We start from the raw sequence: 23,499 nt of genomic DNA on the forward strand, positions 1-23,499 counted from the left end.
GCGGAAACGCAAATATAGTGCAACCCACCCGCACGCCCAAGCCCTTAATGTGCACATCTCCAGATTGCTTAGCCTGGAGATGCTGCCCTATAGGCTAGTAGAGACCGAGGCCTTTCGCAACCTCATGGCGGCGGCCGCCCCTCGGTATTCGGTCCCCAGCCGCCACTACTTTTCCCGATGTGCCGTCCCAGCCCTGCACCAGCACGTGTCAGACAACATCATCCGTGCCCTGACCAACGCCGTTTCTGACAAGGTCCACCTGACCACGGACACGTGGACGAGTGCTGCCGGGCAGGGCCACTATATATCGCTGACGGCACATTGGGTTAACTTGGTGGAGGCTGGGACCGAGTCTGACCCTGGGGCTGCTCATATACTGCCGACGCCGAGGATTGCGGGGCCTACCTCGGTCCAGGTGTTTCAGGCCTACTATGCCTCCTCCTCCTCCCACCCCTCCTCCACCTCCTCCTCCGAACTACCATCCGTGGGCACGGCGCCATCAGTCGGTAGCTCTAGGCACAGCAGCAGTGCCGTCGCTAAGCGACAGCAGGCGGTGCTCAAACTGCTGAGCCTAGGCGACAAAAGGCACACCGCCCAAGAGCTATTACAGGGCATCACGGCGCAGACTGATCTGTGGCTGGCACCGCTGAACCTCAAGCCGGGAATGGTTGTGTGTGACAACGGCCGTAACCTGGTGGCGGCTCTGCAACTCGGCAGACTGACACATGTGCCATGCCTGGCCCATGTGTTAAATCTGATAGTGCAGCGTTTCCTCAAGACATACCCCAATCTGTCTGATTTGCTCACGAAGGTGCGCCGCATCTGTGCGCATTTCAGGAAGTCCAGCCCAGATGCTGCCACTCTCAGGGCAGCGCAGCGCCGCCTCCAACTGCCCGCTCACCGACTGTTGTGCGACGTGCCCACGAGGTGGAATTCAACACTGACCATGTTATCCAGAGTTTACCAGCAGCGCAGAGCGATTGTAGACTGCCAGATGTCAACTTCCACCAGAACTGGTAGTCAGGTCAGTCAGCTTCCTCAAGTCTACAATGAGGAGTGGACGTGGATGTCTGATATCTGTCAGGTGCTGAGTAACTTTGAGGAGTCAACACAGATGGTCAGTGGCGATGCCGCCATCATCAGCCTCACCATCCCGCTGCTTGGCCTGTTGAAAAACTCTCTGGTCAGCATGAAGTCGGAAGCTTTGCGCTCGTCACAAGAGACGGGGGAAGAATATTCCCTTGTTGATAGCCAAAGCACCCTGAGGTCTGTTTCTAAGCGCATATTGGAGGAGGTGGTGGTGGAGGAGGATGAGGAGGAAGAGGAGGAGAATGTTGGCGAGACACAAGAGGGGACCATTGTTGAGTCCTTCACTGTTCAGCGTGTATGGGCAGAAGAAGAGGAGTTGGAGGAGTTGGAGGAGGAGGAAATGGACAGTCAGGCCAGTGAGGGGAGTGAATTCTTACGCGTTGGTACTCTGGCGCATATGGCAGATTTCATGCTAGGCTGCCTATCCCGTGACCCTCGCGTTCAAAGAATTTATTCCAGCACCGATTACTGGGTGTTCACTCTCCTGGACCCACGGTACAAGCAAAATCTTCCCACTCTCATCCCTGGAGAGGAAAGGAGTGTGAGAATGCATGAATACCAGCAGGCCCTGGTGCACAAGCTGAAACAGTATTTCCCTTCTGACAGCGCTAGCGGCAGAGTGCGTAGTTCTGCGGGACAAGTAGCGAGGGAGAGTAGGCGAGCAGGCAGCTTGTCCAGCACTGGCAAGGGTACGCTTTACAAGGCTTTTGCCAGCTTTATGTCACCCCAGCAAGACACTGTCACCTGTCCCCAGTCTCGGCAGAGTAGGGCTGATCTTTACCGAAAGATGGTGAGGGAGTACGTAGCTGACCATACCATCGTCCTAAATGATCACACAGCTCCCTACAACTACTGGGTTTCAAAGCTGGACATGTGGCACGAACTGGCGCTGTACGCCTTGGAGGTTCTTGCCTGCCCTGCCGCTAGCGTCTTGTCCGAGCGGGTTTTCAGTGCAGCTGGTGGCATCATCACCGATAAGCGTACACGCCTGTCGACTGACAGCGCTGACAGGCTGACGCTTATTAAAATGAATAAAGGCTGGATTTCTCAGAATTTCCAATCTCCACCAGGTGAAGGAAGCTCAACCTGAATAATTGATCCACTCCTCCTCCTCCTCCTCATTTTCCTCCTTCTCCTCCTCTTTGTACAGTAAAGCAGAGGAAAATGGCTATTTTTTGACAGGGCCCACTGGCTCTTGCTATACTACTTCATGCATTTAATTTTTCTGGAGGGCCACCTACCCGGTCCTCTGTTTGAAACAATTTTTGTGAGTGCCACATACAGGCACTCAATCTATTCCATTTTACTGCAGGGCCACCTACCTGCTCCTCTGGTTTGAACAATTTTTGGGACTGCCACATACAGGCACTCAATCTATTCCATTTTACTGGAGGGCCACCTACCTGCTCCTCTGGTTTGAAACATTTTTGGGACTGCCACATACAGGCACTCAATCTATTCCATTTTACTGCAGGGCCACCTACCTGCTCCTCTGGTTTGAACAATTTTTGGGACTGCCACATACAGGCACTCAATCTATTCCATTTTACTGCAGGGCCACCTACCTGCTCCTCTGGTTTGAACAATTTTTGGGACTGCCACATACAGGCACTCAATCTATTCCATTTTACTGCAGGGCCACCTACCTGCTCCTCTGGTTTGAAACATTTTTGGGACTGCCACATACAGGCACTCAATCTATTCCATTTTACTGCAGGGCCACCTACCTGCTCCTCTGGTTTGAACAATTTTTGGGACTGCCACATACAGGCACTCAATCTATTCCATTTTACTGGAGGGCCACCTACCTGCTCCTCTGGTTTGAAACATTTTTGGGACTGCCACATACAGGCACTCAATCTATTCCATTTTACTGCAGGGCCACCTACCTGCTCCTCTGGTTTGAACAATTTTTGGGACTGCCACATACAGGCACTCAATCTATTCCATTTTACTGCAGGGCCACCTACCTGCTCCTCTGGTTTGAACAATTTTTGGGACTGCCACATACAGGCACTCAATCTATTCCATTTTACTGCAGGGCCACCTACCTGCTCCTCTGGTTTGAACAATTTTTGGGACTGCCACATACAGGCACTCAATCTATTCCATTTTACTGCAGGGCCACCTACCTGCTCCTCTGGTTTGAACAATTTTTGGGACTGCCACATACAGGCACTCAATCTATTCCATTTTACTGCAGGGCCACCTACCTGCTCCTCTGGTTTGAAACATTTTTGGGACTGCCACATACAGGCACTCAATCTATTCCATTTTACTGCAGGGCCACCTACCTGCTCCTCTGGTTTGAACAATTTTTGGGACTGCCACATACAGGCACTCAATCTATTCCATTTTACTGGAGGGCCACCTACCTGCTCCTCTGGTTTGAAACATTTTTGGGACTGCCACATACAGGCACTCAATCTATTCCATTTTACTGCAGGGCCACCTACCTGCTCCTCTGGTTTGAACAATTTTTGGGACTGCCACATACAGGCACTCAATCTATTCCATTTTACTGCAGGGCCACCTACCTGCTCCTCTGGTTTGAACAATTTTTGGGACTGCCACATACAGGCACTCAATCTATTCCATTTTACTGCAGGGCCACCTACCTGCTCCTCTGGTTTGAACAATTTTTGGGACTGCCACATACAGGCACTCAATCTATTCCATTTTACTGCAGGGCCACCTACCTGCTCCTCTGGTTTGAACAATTTTTGGGACTGCCACATACAGGCACTCAATCTATTCCATTTTACTGGAGGGCCACCTACCTGCTCCTCTGGTTTGAAACATTTTTGGGACTGCCACATACAGGCACTCAATCTATCCCATTTTACTGGAGGGCCACCTACCTGCTCCTCTGGTTTGAAAAATGTTTTGGACTGCCACATACAGGCACTATCCAAATTAAATTGTCTCCATAGCAGCCTCCACACGTTGTCTCCATTGCTACCTCCAAAAGTCGTCCATATAGCTGCCTCCATACATCGTCCCTTTATCAAACGAGGTGTGTCAGGCAGAAATTTGGGTTGTTTTCATGGATTCCACATCAAAGTTGTTAACTTTGTCACCACCCTGCTGTGTAATCCCCAAAATATACTGGCAAACTTTTACCATTTAGGGATATTATTTCAGCGCTTCTTGCGCATCTGTTTACATTCCCCTCACCCGCCATATCCTAAACTTATAAGAACGCTACTACACTTGATCTTATACAAAAGGTTCTTAGAAGTGCTGTTTGGGGAGTAGCCTAGAGACAGGGGCTTGGATTGGCGAAAGCTCGCCTGGCAGCGGAACGCCAGCTCCATGCGCATCATGCGCTTCTTGCGCATCTGTTTACATTCCCCTCACCCGCCATATCCCAAACTTATAAGAACGCTACTACACTTAACTTGGTGCAGGCTGGGACCGAGTCTGACCCTGGGGCTGGTCATATACTGCCGACGCAGAGAATTGCGGGGCCTACCTCGGTCCAGGTCTCAAAGGCCTACTATACCTCCTCCCACCCCTCCTCCACCTCCTCCTCCTCCGAATTACCATCCGTGGGCATGGCGCCATCAGTCGGTAGCTCTAGGCACAGCAGCAGTGCCGTCGCTAAGCGACAGCAGGCGGTGCTGAAACTGCTGAGCCTAGGCGATAAAAGGCACACCGCCCAAGAGCTATTACAGGGCATTCCACATCAAAGTTGTTAACTTTGTCGCCACCCTGCTGTGTAATCCCCAAAATATACTTGCAAACTTTTACCATTTAGGGATATTATTTCAGCGCTTCTTGCGCATCTGTTTACATTCCCCTCACCCGGCATATCCTAAACTTATAAGAACGCTACTACACTTGATCTTATACAAAAGGTTCTTAGAAGTGCTGTTTGGGGAGTAGCCTAGAGACAGGGGCTTGGATTGGCGAAAGCTCGCCTGGCAGCGGAGCGCCAGCTCCATGCCAAGATCCAACTAACATAGTTTTAACTGCAGCACCTTTAATCTACTACTAGTTCACTGCCTCCATACATGGTCCCCTTATCAAACGAGCTGTGTCAGGCAGAATTTTGGGTTGTTTTCATGGCTTCCATGTTAACTTTGTCGCCACCCTGCTGTGTAATCCACAAAATATACTGGCAAACTTTTATCATGTACCGATATTATTTGAGCGCTTCTTGCTCACCTCCTTTGGTTCCTCTCTGCCACCCATTGGTTTGAAGCCTGAGTCCATTTAGGGTATGTCGCCATGCCACTCTCTAGCCTGCTGCCGCTGCCTCTGCATGCCGTCCCCTATAGTGTCAGGGTCAATTATTGGATGTTTTAGATGCTATCTAGCTTCATTCTGTCACTCTGTCATGGCCATGCTGTTGCCCATAATTTTGGCATAATGGTGCGATTATGCAGCCTCAGAGGCATCCATGCATGCTGCCCCTGCTGTTTCCTGTCCATTTCCGTGGTGTTTCCATCCTTTTCTGAGGTTCCCAGGTGTTTGGCCAAGCTTCCCTGTGCAGAGCCTTGGTCCCCTTGAAAAATGCTCGAGTCTCCCATTGACTTCAATGGGGTTCGTTATTCGAGACGAGCACTCGAGCATCGGGAAAAGTTCGTCTCGAATAACGAGTACCCGAGCATTTTAGTGTTCGCTCATCTCTAGTCATCAACATCAATATGGTGGGATGCCATCAGGAGCTGCGGTTCCATAACTACCATATGGATTATACTGGAAGCCAACAGTTCCATCTACTCTATGTTTAGAAGGTGTGCTGCAGAAATCAGGCACCACAGTGGTACAGTGCTACACTGTGGATAGAAGACACTGGGGCTTATTTACTAAGGATCCGCAGCCGCACTTTCGTTTGACTTTCCGTAATTTTTGACTTTCCGTCATTGTGACAGGTATGTAACAGGGGATTGTGTCGCACGCAATCAAATTTTGTCACAGCTGCGTTAGTTTTCATGCGACACGAATCGTAGCGGGCCGTCGGACGATCCAACTGATTTGGACTGAGCACAGGATTTAACTTTAAAATTGCTTCGCAAGATCAAACACTTACATGCACCAGGAAGAAGAAGGTGAACTCTGTCGGACCTGAGTGGGGAAGTGACACATCCAGGATATTGGGCGCACGATCTTAGTGAATTGTGGCAGAGTGCATGATTGTCGGACAACGCACTTTCGGGGAACTCCTCTGGACGGGTAAGTAAATATGCCCCACTGATTCTGGCTGTCGACTGACTAGCAAAAGGTGCTGGGGCAGCTGAAATCTGCTGATCAGTGGAGGTGCCTGGTGTTGGACCTACCTTTTGATTGAGAAAAACAACCCTAAGGATAGCTCGTTATTATCTAGATCCTGCAAAATCCTTATGCTTATGAGCATCAGTTTATTAGATCTTCTGATCTTAAGCTGTAGAATTTAGAGTTTCCTATAGTCACCATGCCATTTTTCCTGTCGGTTCACTTGCCAGCATTAGTCGATTACACAAGGCCTCTAGCTATGACCTTTACTTTGTCTTTAATATAATATAACCTCATGAGATTGATAGCTAGAGGTTTTAACTATACAGTGAGATTTATTAATGTTTGCACTGCTATAAAAACCCGAGTCGTAGCCAGCTTTTTACTTAAAATGGGTTGTCCATTTTTGAACAACTTCACTCAGACCTGTGTAATTTACCCTCTCATTCATAAAAAATTGGTATTTCTAAACGCTCTTTATTTCTGCTCAATGTTCACTACTGTGTGCAAACTGTAATTAGGCAGTCAGATATACTTCTTTCTGTATGAGAGAAGTGGGGAGTGTCTCAGACTACCAAAGCACAGCATTCCTTCTGCCCTTGGAAAGGTAACACGAGAGTATGGGGGGGGGGGGCAGAATGTTGCCAAATAATACATATTGCACAGACTAGTCAAATGTCTATACAAATAAGAAAGTTGGTTGAGGTAGCTGTCATCCAAGGCAGAATTTACCCACCAGCTATTTAAAGCTATGTAAAGTGTCTTATCTTCCCTAACAACAAAGTAACCCAGCATACAATGTTCCAAAAGCCTCATCATTCATTCTCCTTGATATAAATTTCTAGCCGTTAGTTAGGAAACGTCCATATACATCAGATGGTAGGCCAGCCCCAACAATGTGTATGCGCACCCTCATACATGTTTAAATCCATCCTCAAACCAAGCACAAATCAACCGCTGGCATCTATGATAAGTTACAGCGAGGACGTGTGTATATGGATACCTACCAAAAGTAGCCATGTAATCAAATTCCTGGAAGGGAGAAACAGAGGGAAACTATCTTGTAGTTTTTTAATAATGATTATGCGATGCAAATTGGAGTCTTGCCTTTATTACTGTTGTGCTACAGTGCAGATAACAGATGCTTACAGAACAAACAGGGACATTAGCATGACCCGTAACTACAGTGACGTTGCTTCATTAGAACTCAATTACATATAGACCTAATTGTATTACTCCCCTTTCACCCTATTGTGTTTCCTTGCTAAACATGGCTGAAGCAATGTGTTATTACACAGATATTGTCTGCCTAGGTAAACATGGAAATGTCTTTTATGTCAGTTGACGTAGGAAGGTAAATACTTTGCACCTGTGATTTTATCATCTGTGTGATAGAAATATGGATGTGATGTCCTTATGTTTGGGGGACACTAGTGCAGTAGTGACTGATGCTCTGTTACCATTGAGCACTTTACCACGGAATACAATGATGCAATCACAAAGTGACTGATGACAGATGGTCGGAGTGAAGAAAAGGTAACCCAATTCCTTTCCTTTGTTAATATGGCCAAATGTATTCCTTATATCAGCTCTTAATTAATAACATCAATGTGTGGGTAGCATTAGGCTGGAAAATGTATAAAAAATTCTTAGCTCAGCAAAACACTGTAGTGCATTACAAGAGCATATTTCTGCATATCAATTAAGCCATAAGCCTAAAATCAAGAAGGGGATTGTATTTACTTAAACGGAACCTCTTACCAGGATTAAACCCCATCAATGTACTAGCCCCCTCAGGTAGAGGATACAATGTACTATCTTCTGTTCTATAGTACATGGAAACATGATTTTGGTATTAAAAATAAAAATCTCATCAGATTCAGATCACATAAGACTTACTGCTCTGTAAACTGGAAATACAGGAAGTAAAAAAATAGACTGGATCTTTATCTGTAGCTCCAATTTCCAACAATGTTTTAACTGCTTATACAGCTGATATGTATCCTTAATATAACACAAAAAAATATTTCCAGGACAAAACAGAATATAATATAGAACATAATATAGGGCTTACCCTGCGGTGAGAAAAAGTGATATTTGCCTGACTTTTGGTATAAACAGGTGACATTTCACATAAAAGGGTAAATTCTGAAAAAAGACATTTCACACCGTACCTGGTGTGGCTAGTAGTTTAGTTAGGTAATTCCTGGTGGCAGGTTCTCTTTTTTACCATCAAAATTAAGCATGGGTAAACCAGGGACACTTAGATCCAGGCACCGTGACTGAGGTAATCTTCCCATGTTTGTTAATCATGGCTTCCTTCTAAAATCAACTTTTAAATTATGCTAAAGTAACAAAGGTTTTAGATAGATACCAAAAGAAAGTCTTAAGCAAAGGAAAGACAGGTAAATTATGTTCTGCAGCTAGGTATTGCTCCGCTAAGTGCCATGTTTCAGACCAGGTTGTTCTCAATATAGAAGCACTTGGGGACATTTACGAAGCCTTTTTGGCCGAGAGGGCTAATGATAAGCCCCATCTCCTTCAATATTTAGGCCATTCTGCTGGGCAAGAGGAGGGCCGGGGCATTTAACGCATAACCACTGGATACTATAACTAAAATACAACCTTCTGGATGTACAAAAAGGCCGGAGGGGGGGATCGAGGGTTAAGACGTTTGGGTAAATCGTCAGGCTTAATAAATTCCCCCCACTCTCTCCAGTCACTCAATTTGAAACTGTCTTACCTGCATTACATTATGCAAAACAGTTCTGTATTGTACACTGTACTAAACACCAAAAGGCAGATTGAATAAATTCAGATGATTCCCTTGTCATCATATGGCTAATGTATACACGTTGACTGCAAATGAAATAGGACTCCTTCTATTCAGCATCTGAATAATAGCCATGCTGACACAATGGGATCAATTATTATGGTGTTTGTAGTCAGAAGCTTGACCTTTTATTAGAGAATGTGGTGCATGTTTTATTAGGAACGTGCCATTTATTACAATGTTTTTAGATGACTATATTGATTGTTGTAATGAATACAATTTAATATTCATAAAATCACAGTGTGGCCTTCTACATGCTAATAGCACAAGCAGTATAGTAAGTAGCTGGATATTGCAGCTTTTTTCTATTCACTTGGTTTTTTTACAAATTATCCACTATTTTTCTTTTACGCTCTCTTACTTTTTTCACACATTTTAAAGAAGCTGTTACTGTGTAACTAATGGTCTTGCCGGTTCGGAGTAAAGTGTCACTGACTTGTGAAACAGACATTGTGTAGCCCATGTAAGAGTACCAGAAACAAAGTGCTTATGAAGACTTAACATGGTGTGTCGTCTTCTAATATTGGATAGTCAGTAAAGGTGTAATCCAGCATTATTAGAGTCCCTAAGAAACGAAGCTAGTGTCCTACATATCCACATTCATGCGCATACAATGTGATTTTTGTAGTCATTAGGTATATGTATGCAACATGATCTAAGGGTTTCTATTGCATCAAAGTTGAACTCATGTATTCCAATGGAAAGCATTTTCTTAAGCTGTCTTTAGAAGGAGAACAGGGGATGTTTCCATAGGCAATTTCCATAAAAGAAATTCCATCTTTAGTGGTTTTAGCCTAGACAAACCACATGTTCAGTGAGATTTTTTTGTAATATGCTGTCTAAATATATAGTCTGTTTTGTCTATGTTATTATTTTAGTACTTTTGACATTTCATCTTTACAGAAGTCGCTTTACACAGGGCGTGAAACATACTGCAATGGATACTGATAGACTTGACAGGATACCCCTCTTTACATAGAGAAATGTGCAGTTGACAATTGAACATCTTTTATGCTGCATAAGAGATGCGATCAGCCACCAAAACAAGTGGTGGTGGTTAGCTGATTGTTTTGTCTGATAATATGGCACAGAAAATAAGTCTTAAATGGAGTCTGTTATTCCAAATGTCAATCACAATTAAAGCGGTGAAGATCCTAGAAGTATTTGTGGCTGTCTGTAAGCCAAACAGGGACATTTGGACCCATACATCTCGCTCCTTGTCGGTTTGTGATCAAAAAGTATTGTTTGGCTTTGGAGGCCTTTGTGACCAGACAGATTTCCTTTAAATGGAGTCTACAAGTTACCAAATCATGATAAAAATAAAGTTAACATTATATACTTTCTAAGCTTTTTAGATATAGAAATGTAATGTAGAAATGCAATGTATGGATGTAAGGGGTGTGGTTTACCTCCTTTGCATCTGATTTCTGGTTAAGGGGTAGAAATGGCCACACCTTTGGTATACTAGGAAGCTTGTTCAAATAAAGAAGACAAAACTGAATATTCAATACAATTAGAAATCTCTGGGAAACTGGAAAGGTATATACAGTATATAAAGCTTATTGAGTCCCCTATACAATGCTGTTTTGTGATTAGTAGCTCATTTTTTATGTTTTCACAATGATCAGATTAGAAATATATTTCCCCTTATCAGAAAGTTAAGGTGTTAATAGCACACTTTCCGCTCTCCTAAGTTTTTTGTGGATTTGTGGATTTTTATGTCTGTAAATGCATGTCTGACATATTTCGTGCCCTTGCCCCCAACAGAGGTGTTTAGTGGCGCCTCCTTAAAATCCCTCAACATGTTTTTAAAATGTTGTGAAGTATGCATATTAAAATCATAGCTTTTATGTTACTGTTCTTCACCTATTTTAATGGAAGCATATGCTTAGGAAATTTTGTCAGGGGTTCCACTGCCATCATTTACACACTTCTACTAGTTGACAGATGATTATCCTGTCAAGTGACCTGACATTTACCTTTGTGCAACAGTAATATGATTGGTCATAACACTAAACATTTGCCTTAAACTTCATTAGTGACAGGATAAATTAGTCAGGCTCATTCATTCATAAAAAAAAATTCCAATTAAAAACTTCAATGTAATATTATCTAAACATCAGAACAATCATTTTATGTGATTTTATAATGCTACTAGCTGTAGCTCCCAGCATTGCCCGGGATAGTAAATATCTGCTCTTAGCTGTAACAAAATAGAATGGGTTAACAAAAATATTTTCTATGTATCTATATAGACTGTCTCAGACTGCCCTTGACTGTCTCTATCACTGACCATCTCTTTCAGTGACTGTGTGTCTCGGGCACTCTCATTTCAGTGACTGTCTGTCTCGGGCATTCTCATTCCAGTGACTGTCTGTCTCGGACACTCTCATTCCAGTGACTGTCTGTCTGAGGCACTCTCATTCCAGTGACTGTGTGTCTTGGGCACTCTCATTGCAGCGACTGCCTGTCTCGGACACTCTCATTCTAATGACTGTCTCTCTCAGGCACTCTCATTCTAGAGACTGTTGGTCTTGGGCACTCTCATTCCAGCGACTATTGGTCTTTTGCACTTTCATTCCCGTGACTGTCTGTGTCTCTGTCACTTTGTCTATGGAGCGTCTGAGAGCAGAACTGCTCTAGTTGCCCATATCAACCAATCAGAGCTCAAGTTTCATTGTTGTACAGCATTTAAAATTACATTAAATTATAAAATTATGGCTTATCTCTGATTGGTTTTCACTGGCAACTGGAAAATTTCTACCTCAGACATTTCTGATAAATCTGCCTAATCTCTGTATCCCTATCCAGCTTACCACACACATAAGTGTCTTGCCTCATTGCCTGTAGTAACCAATAAAAGCTCAGAGCTCATATTAATGACTGGTGGCAGAACAGCAGCCAATCAAGGCTCAGCTTCCACTGCCACAGCAGCAGAAGCAGAAAATGGCTCCAGTATATGGTGGGTAATAAGTGGATTTTGGAAAACGTGGGGTGAAAATTTAAGCTCAAAACGGTCTAAGAAGTTACCAGAGTCACAGGCAAAAACTGTGCAAAATTTGGTCATTGTAAATGCGACATTGCAGATTCTAAGAGACTACTAGCTACTGACAATATAAGGTCTTTATAGCAGAGCTGATTGAGAGTGTTATAGATGAGATAGTAGTGCTGAGTGTGTCATTGTGTCTTATATCCATCTCATGACATCTTAATAAAAGTGTAGATAAACCCTGTACCCTTATAATCTAAGCACATTACTAGGGGATTAAAATTTGAGAACTTTCTTTCATGGCCAAACCTCTTCCTGTCATGCAATAGGAAGCTTCATTGTTTACTTCCTGAAGATTAACACTGGTACACTGGTCTATGGTCGTGTTATGTCACACAGCTGCACAGCTTGTTATAACAAACAGTGTAAACTGTGTGATGCTAATAAGCCGTGCACCTGTGACCGGTGTTTATATACAAGACGTGAACAATGCAGCTTCCTGTTGCATGACAGCAAGAGGAGATCTAGAAACCCATGAAAAATTGATACAGAAAGTATATTGGAAAATTGAATAACTTTTGTAACACAAACAATATTATTTGCTGTAATGTGTATAAAGTGAACAAGAAAGAGAAAGAGAACTTCTTTAAGACATTGATAAATGTTACAGCTTCCTATATAAGAGGCAAATGAGAAAGAATTATAATGAAAGTCTTACCACAAAACAGAACAGTATCTGCAGCGCTTATAAATATTCATACATTTGTGGGAGATTAACAACTAGTCCATATATTTGTCAGAACTCGCAAATTGTACTGATGGGATCAGGTTTCAGGCTTCTTGCTGGAAAACCACACCCAGAGCTGCCTGTGATTGACAGCTCCATTTCTGATCCTGGGAAAGCTGGGTGTGCCTCTGAACTCGTTTTTCCTGCAGCTGCGGTTTGAGTGATGGACGGCTGAGCCAGTCAGAGCTGGAGGCAGTGTCCATTACTGCCTTATATTCTGCTCAGCCCCTTCATTTGGGCTGGTTATTGCAGTCTATCTGTGTATCTAGTGCTCTTGCTATTGTGTTTCTGGTTATTCTGTGTATTGACTTCTGCTTTGCCTACTGACCATTCTATTTGCTATACGAATCTGTACCTTTGCCGCCATCTTCGTTTTGACCGGTTTGTTTGACTTCGCTTGTCTGTCTGTATCTGTTGTTTGTCCCTCAGTATCGTTTACCTCCTAGTGTTACCCGACCTTCCTGTCTGTCTTGTGTCGGTTTCTGTTACCAGTGTGAACACTGACCTATATCTGTATCCCGGTTACCTGTCCGCTCCACCATCCAGCAGCTGCCAGACGAAGTAAGTTTTCCTGTCTTCTTGTAGGGTCACTCAGGGACCGTCAGATAGGTTCCTGATAGTGGGTTCGCCCTTGTCAGGGCGGTCTATCTGCTTTAGGCAGGGCCTTAGCCCGCAGGGACATCACAGGGTGAGTTCACCACCACCTACCTAGTCTGACAGCTAGCGCCAAGCATGGTTGTGGTTGCACGGTTTGCTGGACAGGTATTCACAATATTCTAGTATAGCTGAACCAGAACAGTAGACCATGCTTTCCCTTGTCTTACACTGATTATCATTTGTTTGAATGGCTTCCAGATACATGTACTACCGCAACCTCTTATTTCCAAACAACACAACAACATATAAAAGGTTCCTGCCCATTTGGCTACTATGAGCCAGAGCAAAGCCTCAGTGACAGACCCCAAAATTATAAATTATTTAATAATTTGTACTTTGTGACAGGTTCTTATTACGTAGCAGGAATAATTGACTAAAGCTGCAATTTCCAGAAATGTAATATAATTTATTGCAGTGACATCAAACCGTTTCCGTTTTTAATAATGTTTTCTTTGCAATCTCTGGCATCGCTTCTATACAGATAACACAAGGCTTTGTTAGTTTTGCAAACAGGAAGTATATGGGCTGCATTACAATATAACTGAGACTATATACTGCAACAGTATTATAGATATAATGTAAAATTAAATAAGCAGATGATGTCATTTTTTATTCTTCTTAATTAGCTTGGCTTTGTTACTGATCCCAACTAACTATCTTCTAATGAGACCAAGAACATTTTTATTGGTTTACAATACATCATTAACGGTTTCGTGCACAAATCCTACTGTTTAGTGTCTGCTGCCCCTGACAGGTCCATGTACTAAAAACATACACAAGTAGGCAATCATGTAGGTTTTTATAATGTAATTGGAAGACAAACTGATAAATAGTTTCCCGGTAGCCAAATGACAAATCTAATATGTTTCTGAATACTTGCACATTCGTCATTGACTTCGTAGGTTAAGGATTATTTTAGCAGTTACCCTGGTAAGATTCATGATAGATAAATTAATGAAATGATAAAGAACTAGAAATGTATTATTTGTACTTTAAATATCCATAAGGTTTCCATCAATATGTTCTTCCCGGAGCAGTGGACTGAAGCCTGCATCAAAATGAAGACAATACAGAGTCTAAAAAAATCCAAGAAGAAATAAATTAATTTAGTGACTTGAAACAATTATCCCAAAATAATGAATAAGGAAATAGACAGTAAATTTGACCTGTTTGTATATTCTAACACAAAATATATAAGAGAATATATCAATATCACAACACAGTTATGGCTTATGAGGGATTCACATCTACTGTATCTTCTGATCCCTGCACCAAACCGAAGTGCAGAATGAATGCAGACTTGAGTGCACATTTTTGTGTCTTTCTTTTATGTATTTAAGGAAATAAGGGGTTGTCAAAGTGGTTTGTCCACTTTCAAAAAATTATTTATATTCTTAGTGTAAAGAAAAGTTATGCAATTTTCCAGTATAGCTTATGCATGATTTCATCACAGTTTTCTAGATCCATTCATTCCTTGCCTCCATGCACAGGCCAGAAACCACTTTACCAAGTGAGACTACGGCCGGAAACCCAAAAATCCAGAGTTAACAGCAGATCTGAGAGATGGAACCGACATTAGTTATGTAGGAATACTGGGGAAGGTCTTATCAGTTTTAAAAGACTAACCTGTCATCAGGGTTTTTTTTGCGGACACATAGGGCCACAAGTATCATAGTTTTGTCTCTCTGAGGTGAATTTTAGAGACATTGGGGCATATTTATCATATGCTGGCACTCGTGCGCCAGAGTATGATAGCCCCGCCGCTGCATGTTCGCAGCGGGATACATCAAGAGGCTTCCGCTTCTTGATGTATCGGGGCAGGGCCTGGTGTAGAAAAAACCACATCCAGCGACTTTTCACATATGAAAAGTCGCCGGTGGCAGCGAGTGCGCAGGCGCGGGAACAGTCCTGATAAATCTGCCCCATTTGGCGGCTAGTTTTTGCACCTTATGCATGATCCTGTCTTTTTACTTCTGATACATGTTCAGTTTTTCCTATCCTGGCAGGCACAAATTTTGGCTTCTTTTTGAGACTTTTTGTTGCAAATGTTTCAAATCCACGTGGACACAAGCCACATGAGGGGGTTATATCCAGGAGTGGACACAAGCCACGTGAGGGGGTTATATACAGGAGAGGACACAAGCCATGTGAGGGGGTTATATACAGGAGAGGACACAAGCCATGTGAGGGGGTTATATAAAGGAGTGGACACTACTGTTAATTTTGGATTTAACATTTTGTATTTTTAATGCATTTTGAAACTAATTACAACAGCTGTGGAGAGTGGATTTTCCTAAATACATCATTGTTAACATTTGAATTTACAAAATGCATAGTAAACGCAATGTTAACACATGTGTTAACGTGGCATTTATATTGCGTTTTGTAAACGCAAATGTTAACCGTTATGAAATAAGGCAAATCACCTCTCCTCAGCTGTTGTAATTGGTTTCAAAATGCATTAAAAACGCAAATAAATTGCTAAGTGTGACCTCACCCTTCAAAATGACCAATACATTTTAAAAAAATGTAAATGCAAAGTTGACAAAAGAGGTTACTGTGCAAAATTTTAAACAGTTAAAGCTTGTAAAATTATTCCAATGTTAAAATAGGGTCCTTGAAAAAAAAAAAATTCTTTGCACCTGCCCTGGACCAGGTGCAGATTTGCGCCAAAAAAGTTACAAAAATGGTGCAAAAAAGTGAAACCTAAGTGAAATGTCGCACAGAACATCTGGGAAAAAAGGCAGAGTTAAAAGTCGCAAAAATGGCGCAAAAACGTCAAAATTCGCTAAAATTAGACAATTTGCCTAGCTGAAATAATGATACATGTCTCCCATAGACTTCTATTGCCTTCCATGTTCCACATCGGTGAAAGACTATGGACTGGCTACAATTTTTTTCCCCAAGGAAAACGCATCAGTGAAAAAAAAGAAATCAATGGCTCAATGAAAATCACTGAACCACGTAAATATGAAAAACAACACAAATGTGAAAGGGCCTTCATTTATTTGTGATTTGTATGGTTTGGAGACCATGTTTCAGTCATCTGTGCATTAATATTCTTATCTCACATAATTCTATAATTATGTCATATGTATAGTAAACCCATATGCTGTAGAGAGATTACCCAAGTTTGCCTCTTAGTACACAAAACATACAATAATAACATACAACTGCTAATAACAAAAGGAAATATGCTGTATTTAGTATTTCAATACACAGTGCAAATTACAGTATAAAGTAGCAATTCACAATAAGAATAATCATTTTTGTATTTATTGGCCATACACATTGAGAGGACTCACTCTGAGTCTGAAGAGCAATTCACACCCATAATGGTTTTACATAGCCAATAAATGTGATGGGCATGTAAAAAAAGCATTAATTGAGGTCTTACTGTGTATTTGTGTATGCTGGATTCATTATGAACACAGGTCGCTTCTCTGTACAGGTCGCTATCCGCTACCCCTCGTCATTTAGCATTGTCAAGTATTACAGCTCTACCCCGTGAGGGCTTGAAATGCCTCTAAATATTATGCAGTTATCTATGTACAAACAGTCTGACATATACAATATATATACTGTACATATACTGTAACATTGTGTGGACACAAATCATCATATGTCTACATCATGCTCCTAAATCAATATTCGTCCCCCAATCTATTATCAGAGATATTAGCGTCCTAAGCAAATAGTAGGGATACAAGTTATCAAGTAGTAAGTTTAATGTATTAACCCCTTAAGGACGCAGGGTTTTTCAACTCATTTCTCGCTCTCCAACTTCAAAAATCCATAACTTTTTCATTTTTACGTGTACAGACCTGTGTGAGGGCTTATTTTGTGCGTAACAAATTTTACTTTCCCACAATGTTATTTATTTTAACATGCCATGTACTGCGAAGCTGAAAAAAAATTCCAAATGTGGAAAAATTGAAAAAAAAACGCACGTTCTTGTGGGCTCAGTTTTTACGACTTTCACTCTTCGCTCCAAATAACACGCCTACTTTATTCTTTGGTTCGGTGCGATTGTGGTGATACCAAATTTATATAGGTTTTATTGTGTTTTAATACATTTTCAAAAATTAAACGAATGTGTACAAAAAAGAAAAACATTTTTTTGCCATCTTCTGACGCTAATAACTTTTTCATACTTTGGCGCACGGAGATGTGTGAGGGGTCATTTTTTGCGAAATGAGGCGACGTTTTCATTGCTACCATTTTGAGGTCTGTGCGACATTTTGATCATTTTTTATTTCATTTTTTATATTATGTAAAAAGGTGTAAAAGTCGCATTTCGGACATTTGGGCGTTTTTATATTTTGATAGATCGGGCATTTTGGGACGCGGCGATCCCTAATATGTTTGTGATTATTACTGTTTATTATGTTTTATATCCGTTCTAGGGAAAGGGGGGGTGATTTGAACTTTTAATATTTTATTAATTTTTTTTATTTTTTAAACTTTTTTTTTAATTTTTTTTTTCACTATTTTTTAGACCATCTAGGGTACATTAACCCTAGATAGTCAGATCGCTCCTACCATATACTGCAATACTTCTGTATTGCAATATATGGCATTTTTGCAGCACATTCATTACAATGAGCCACTGGCTCATTGTAACGAATCTGCAGATGCCAGATAGTCTCGGGTCAAACGAAGACCCGAGGCTACCATGGCAACTGATCGCCACCCACCGATGACGTTCGGGGGCGCGGCGATCGTAATAAAGATGGCGGCGCCTGCGCGCTGCCGTCTTTTAACCGCCGGTGGCGACTTTGCCGGCGGCATTGAAAGGGTTAATAGCCGCGATCGGTGCTAGCACCGACTGCGGTTATTAGCGGTGGGGGTTTGCTGCAATATGCCCTCATACCTCTGCGCCGTAGAGCTACGGCGCAGAGCGTTAAGGGGTTAATAAATAAACAGGACACCATCATGCTTGAGTTTATTGCATTCATCTTTTTTTTTATATATTTTTCTTTTTCTTCAGATGTATTTCAGGTTGATGAATAATGTTTTCAAGTAGTTTTGTCAGACTAAGACTTTATATCTTGACTTATAATGATTTCCCACAGTGGCACCAAACAGGGAGAAGAAAAGAACCGTGTAACCTTGTAAACTGGGATTCTGGTTTTAAATCCAAGTAAACCTGCATTTACAAGAAGTTTGTGGTGAAGCCTGCCCCATGTTCTATACATAATCTATGCAGCAGCTCAACCACCACTATAATTAAATTATTACAGCTGAGGAGGAATCCAGATTACCTAAACCCCTGTTTGGATGCCCATGAGACATCATTGACCTTACAGAGGGGATAAATGTATATGAGGTCTTATTATCTGTGTGACATAAGGAAACGAGACACATTTGGCACATTTGTAGATTTTAACGTAAATTTTTCTGCATATTTCTCAGTAAATATGCTATTGATAGCTGCCTAGTTGTTATGTAATACTGTAGTGTCTGTGTACATCTTTTGAGTAGCTGGATAATGCGGAGAGAACATTTATCCTTGAACATCAGCTCATGCAAAGTCACGTAGTCCAGCTGGTGTGTGGGAGTGCTATCTCCCTACATGGAGTTGTTTAATATGAAACAATCTGAAAGCTGAGCACCTTTACTTTTTCATTGATGCTTATTGCTGCTGTTGAATCCAATACATTCTGGCTAGCATGATGTGTCTTCTATTCCTCATGCAGTACATTCTGGCTAGCATGATGTGTCTTCTATTCCTCATGCAGTACATTCTGGCTAGCATGATGTTTCTTCTATTCCTCATGCAGTACATTCTGGCTAGCATGATGTTTCTTCTATTCCTCATGCAGCACCTTCTGGCTAGCATGATGTGTCTTCTATTCCTCATGAAGCACCTTCTGGCTAGCATGATGTGTCTTCTATTCCTCATGAAGCACCTTCTGGCTAGCATGATGTTTCTTCTATTCCTCATGTAGTACATTCTGGCTAGCATGATGTTTCTTCTATTCCTCATGCAGCACCTTCTGGCTAGCATGATGTTTCTTCTATTCCTCATGCAGCACCTTCTGGCTAGCATGATGTTTCTTCTATTCCTCATGCAGCACCTACTGGCTAGCATGATGTTTCTTCTATTCCTCATGCAGCACCTTCTGGCTAGCATGATGTTTCTTCTATTCCTCATGCAGCACCTTCTGGCTAGCATGATGTTTCTTCTATTCCTCATGCAGCACCTTCTGGCTAGCATGATGTTTCTTCTATTCCTCATGCAGTACATTCTGGCTAGCATGATGTTTCTTCTATTCCTCATGCAGTACCTTCTGGCTAGCATGATGTTTCTTCTATTCCTCATGCAGTACATTCTGGCTAGCATGATGTTTCTTCTATTCCTCATGCAGCACCTTCTGGCTAGCATGATGTTTCTTCTATTCCTCATGCAGTACTTTCTGGCTAGCATGATGTTTCTTCTATTCCTCATGCAGTACATTCTGACTAGCATGATGTTTCTTCTATTCCTCATGCAGTACATTCTGGCTAGCATGATGTTTCTTCATTCCTTATGCAGAACCTTCTGGCTAGCATGATGTTTCTTCTATTCCTCATGTAGCACCTTCTGGCTAGCATGAAGTTTCTTCTATTCCTCATGCAGTACATTCTGGCTAGCATGATGTTTCTTCTATTCCTCATGCAGCTTCTTCTGGCTAGCATGATGTTTCTTCTATTCCTCATGCAGTACCTTCTGGCTAGCATGATGTTTCTTCTATTCCTCATGCAGCTTCTTCTGGCTAGCATGATGTTTCTTCTATTCCTCATGCAGTACATTCTGGCTAGCATGATGTTTCTTCTATTCCTCATGCAGCACCTTCTGGCTAGCATGATGTTTCTTCTATTCCTCATGCAGCACCTTCTGGCTAGCATGATGTTTCTTCTATTCCTCATGCAGTACTTTCTGGCTAGCATGATGTTTCTTCTATTCCTCATGCAGTACTTTCTGGCTAGCATGATGTTTCTTCTATTCCTCATGCAGTACCTTCTGGCTAGCATGATGTTTCTTCTATTCCTCATGCAGTACATTCTGGCTAGCATGATGTTTCTTCTATTCCTCATGCAGCACCTTCTGGCTAGCATGAAGTTTCTTCTATTCCTCATGCAGTACATTCTGGCTAGCATGATGTTTCTTCTATTCCTCATGCAGTACTTTCTGGCTAGCATGATGTTTCTTCTATTCCTCATGCAGTACTTTCTGGCTAGCATGATGTTTCTTCTATTCCTCATGCAGTACTTTCTGTCTAGCATGATGTTTCTTCTATTCCTCATGCAGCACCTTCTGGCTAGCATGATGTTTCTTCTATTCCTCATGCAGTACATTCTGGCTAGCATGATGTTTCTTCTATTCCTCATGCAGTACATTCTGGCTAGCATGATGTTTCTTCTATTCCTCATGCAGTACTTTCTGGCTAGCATGATGTTTCTTCTATTCCTCATGCAGCACCTTCTGGCTAGCATGATGTTTCTTCTGTTCCTCATGCAGCACCTTCTGGCTAGCATGATGTGTCTTCTATTCCTCATGCAGCACCTTCTGGCTAGCATGATGTTTCTTCTGTTCCTCATGCAGCACCTTCTGGCTAGCATGATGTTTCTTCTATTCCTCATGCAGCACCTTCTGGCTAGCATAAAGTTTCTTCTATTCCTCATGCAGTACATTCTGGCTAGCATGATGTTTCTTCTATTCCTCATGCAGTACTTTCTGGCTAGCATGATGTTTCTTCTATTCCTCATGTAGTACATTCTGGCTAGCATGATGTTTCTTCTATTCCTCATGCAGCACCTTCTGGCTAGCATGAAGTTTATTCTATTCCTCATGCAGTACATTCTGGCTAGCATGATGTTTCTTCTATCCCTCATGCAGCACCTTCTGGCTAGCATGATGTTTCTTCTATTCCTCATGCAGTACATTCTGGCTAGCATGATGTTTCTTCTATTCCTCATGCAGCACCTTCTGGCTAGCATGATGTTTCTTCTATTCCTCATGCAGTACATTCTGGCTAGCATGATGTTTCTTCTATTCCTCATGCAGCACCTTCTGGCTAGCATGATGTTTCTTCTATTCCTCATGCAGTACCTTCTGGCTAGCATGAAGTTTCTTCTATTCCTCATGCAGTACCTTCTGGCTAGCATGATGTTTCTTCTATTCCTCATGCAGTACATTCTGGCTAGCATGATGTTTCTTCTATTCCTCATGCAGTACATTCTGGCTAGCATGATGTTTCTTCTATTCCTCATGCAGTACTTTCTGGCTAGCATGATGTTTCTTCTATTCCTCATGCAGCACCTTCTGGCTAGCATGATGTTTCTTCTGTTCCTCATGCAGCACCTTCTGGCTAGCATGATGTGTCTTCTATTCCTCATGCAGCACCTTCTGGCTAGCATGATGTTTCTTCTGTTCCTCATGCAGCACCTTCTGGCTAGCATGATGTTTCTTCTATTCCTCATGCAGCACCTTCTGGCTAGCATAAAGTTTCTTCTATTCCTCATGCAGTACATTCTGGCTAGCATGATGTTTCTTCTATTCCTCATGCAGTACTTTCTGGCTAGCATGATGTTTCTTCTATTCCTCATGTAGTACATTCTGGCTAGCATGATGTTTCTTCTATTCCTCATGCAGCACCTTCTGGCTAGCATGAAGTTTATTCTATTCCTCATGCAGTACATTCTGGCTAGCATGATGTTTCTTCTATCCCTCATGCAGCACCTTCTGGCTAGCATGATGTTTCTTCTATTCCTCATGCAGTACATTCTGGCTAGCATGATGTTTCTTCTATTCCTCATGCAGCACCTTCTGGCTAGCATGATGTTTCTTCTATTCCTCATGCAGTACATTCTGGCTAGCATGATGTTTCTTCTATTCCTCATGCAGCACCTTCTGGCTAGCATGATGTTTCTTCTATTCCTCATGCAGTACCTTCTGGCTAGCATGAAGTTTCTTCTATTCCTCATGCAGTACATTCTGGCTAGCATGATGTTTCTTCTATCCCTCATGCAGCACCTTCTGGCTAGCATGATGTTTCTTCTATTCCTCATGCAGTACATTCTGGCTAGCATGATGTTTCTTCTATTCCTCATGCAGCACCTTCTGGCTAGCATGATGTTTCTTCTATTCCTCATGCAGTACATTCTGGCTAGCATGATGTTTCTTCTATTCCTCATGCAGTACATTCTGGCTAGCATGATGTTTCTTCTATTCCTCATGCAGTACTTTCTGGCTAGCATGATGTTTCTTCTATTCCTCATGCAGTACATTCTGGCTAGCATGATGTTTCTTCTATTCCTCATGCAGTACATTCTGGCTAGCATGATGTTTCTTCTATTCCTCATGTAGTACATTCTGGCCAGCATGATGTTTCTTCTATTCCTCATGCAGTACATTCTGGCTAGCATGATGTTTCTTCTATTCCTCATGCAGTACATTCTGGCTAGCATGATGTTTCTTCTATTCCTCATGCAGTACTTTCTGGCTAGCATGATGTTTCTTCTATTCCTCATGCAGTACATTCTGGCTAGCATGATGTTTCTTCTATTCCTCATGTAGTACATTCTGGCTAGCATGATGTTTCTTCTATTCCTCATGCAGCACCTTCTGGCTAGCATGATGTTTCTTCTATTCCTCATGCAGCACCTTCTGGCTAGCATGATGTTTCTTCTATTCCTCATGCAGCACCTTCTGGCTAGCATGATGTTTCTTCTATTCCTCATGCAGCACCTTCTGGCTAGCATGAAGTTTCTTCTATTCCTCATGCAGCACCTTCTGGCTAGCATTATGTTGGTTTGATTCCTCATGCAGTACATTCTGGCTAGCATGATGTGTCTTCTACCTACCTACCTATTGATTTCTTATTTCTAACTACCTATCTACCTATTGATCTCTCATTTCTATTTCCCTCCTATCTTTCT

The 23,499-nt window shown here is 42.2% G+C and overlaps 1 protein-coding gene across 5 annotated transcripts in view; it reads left to right on the top strand.

The window, feature by feature from the left end:
* SLC7A14 (solute carrier family 7 member 14) overlaps positions 1-23,499 on the top strand; it is a 113,017-nt gene that overhangs the window by 34,142 nt on the left and 55,376 nt on the right. The window contains exon 1 of one of the 5 annotated variants that reach the window (XM_072142826.1): positions 16,419-16,539. The exons of the other annotated variants lie outside the window; for them this stretch is intronic. The gene's annotated coding sequence lies outside the window, so the exon portion shown is untranslated. Of the gene's footprint in view, positions 1-16,418; positions 16,540-23,499 lie in introns of those variants that run through there. 5 annotated transcript variants of the gene reach the window in all.

The sequence above is a fragment of the Engystomops pustulosus genome, chromosome 3 (genome assembly GCF_040894005.1).
Source record: "Engystomops pustulosus chromosome 3, aEngPut4.maternal, whole genome shotgun sequence".
NCBI lineage: Eukaryota > Metazoa > Chordata > Amphibia > Anura > Leptodactylidae > Engystomops > Engystomops pustulosus.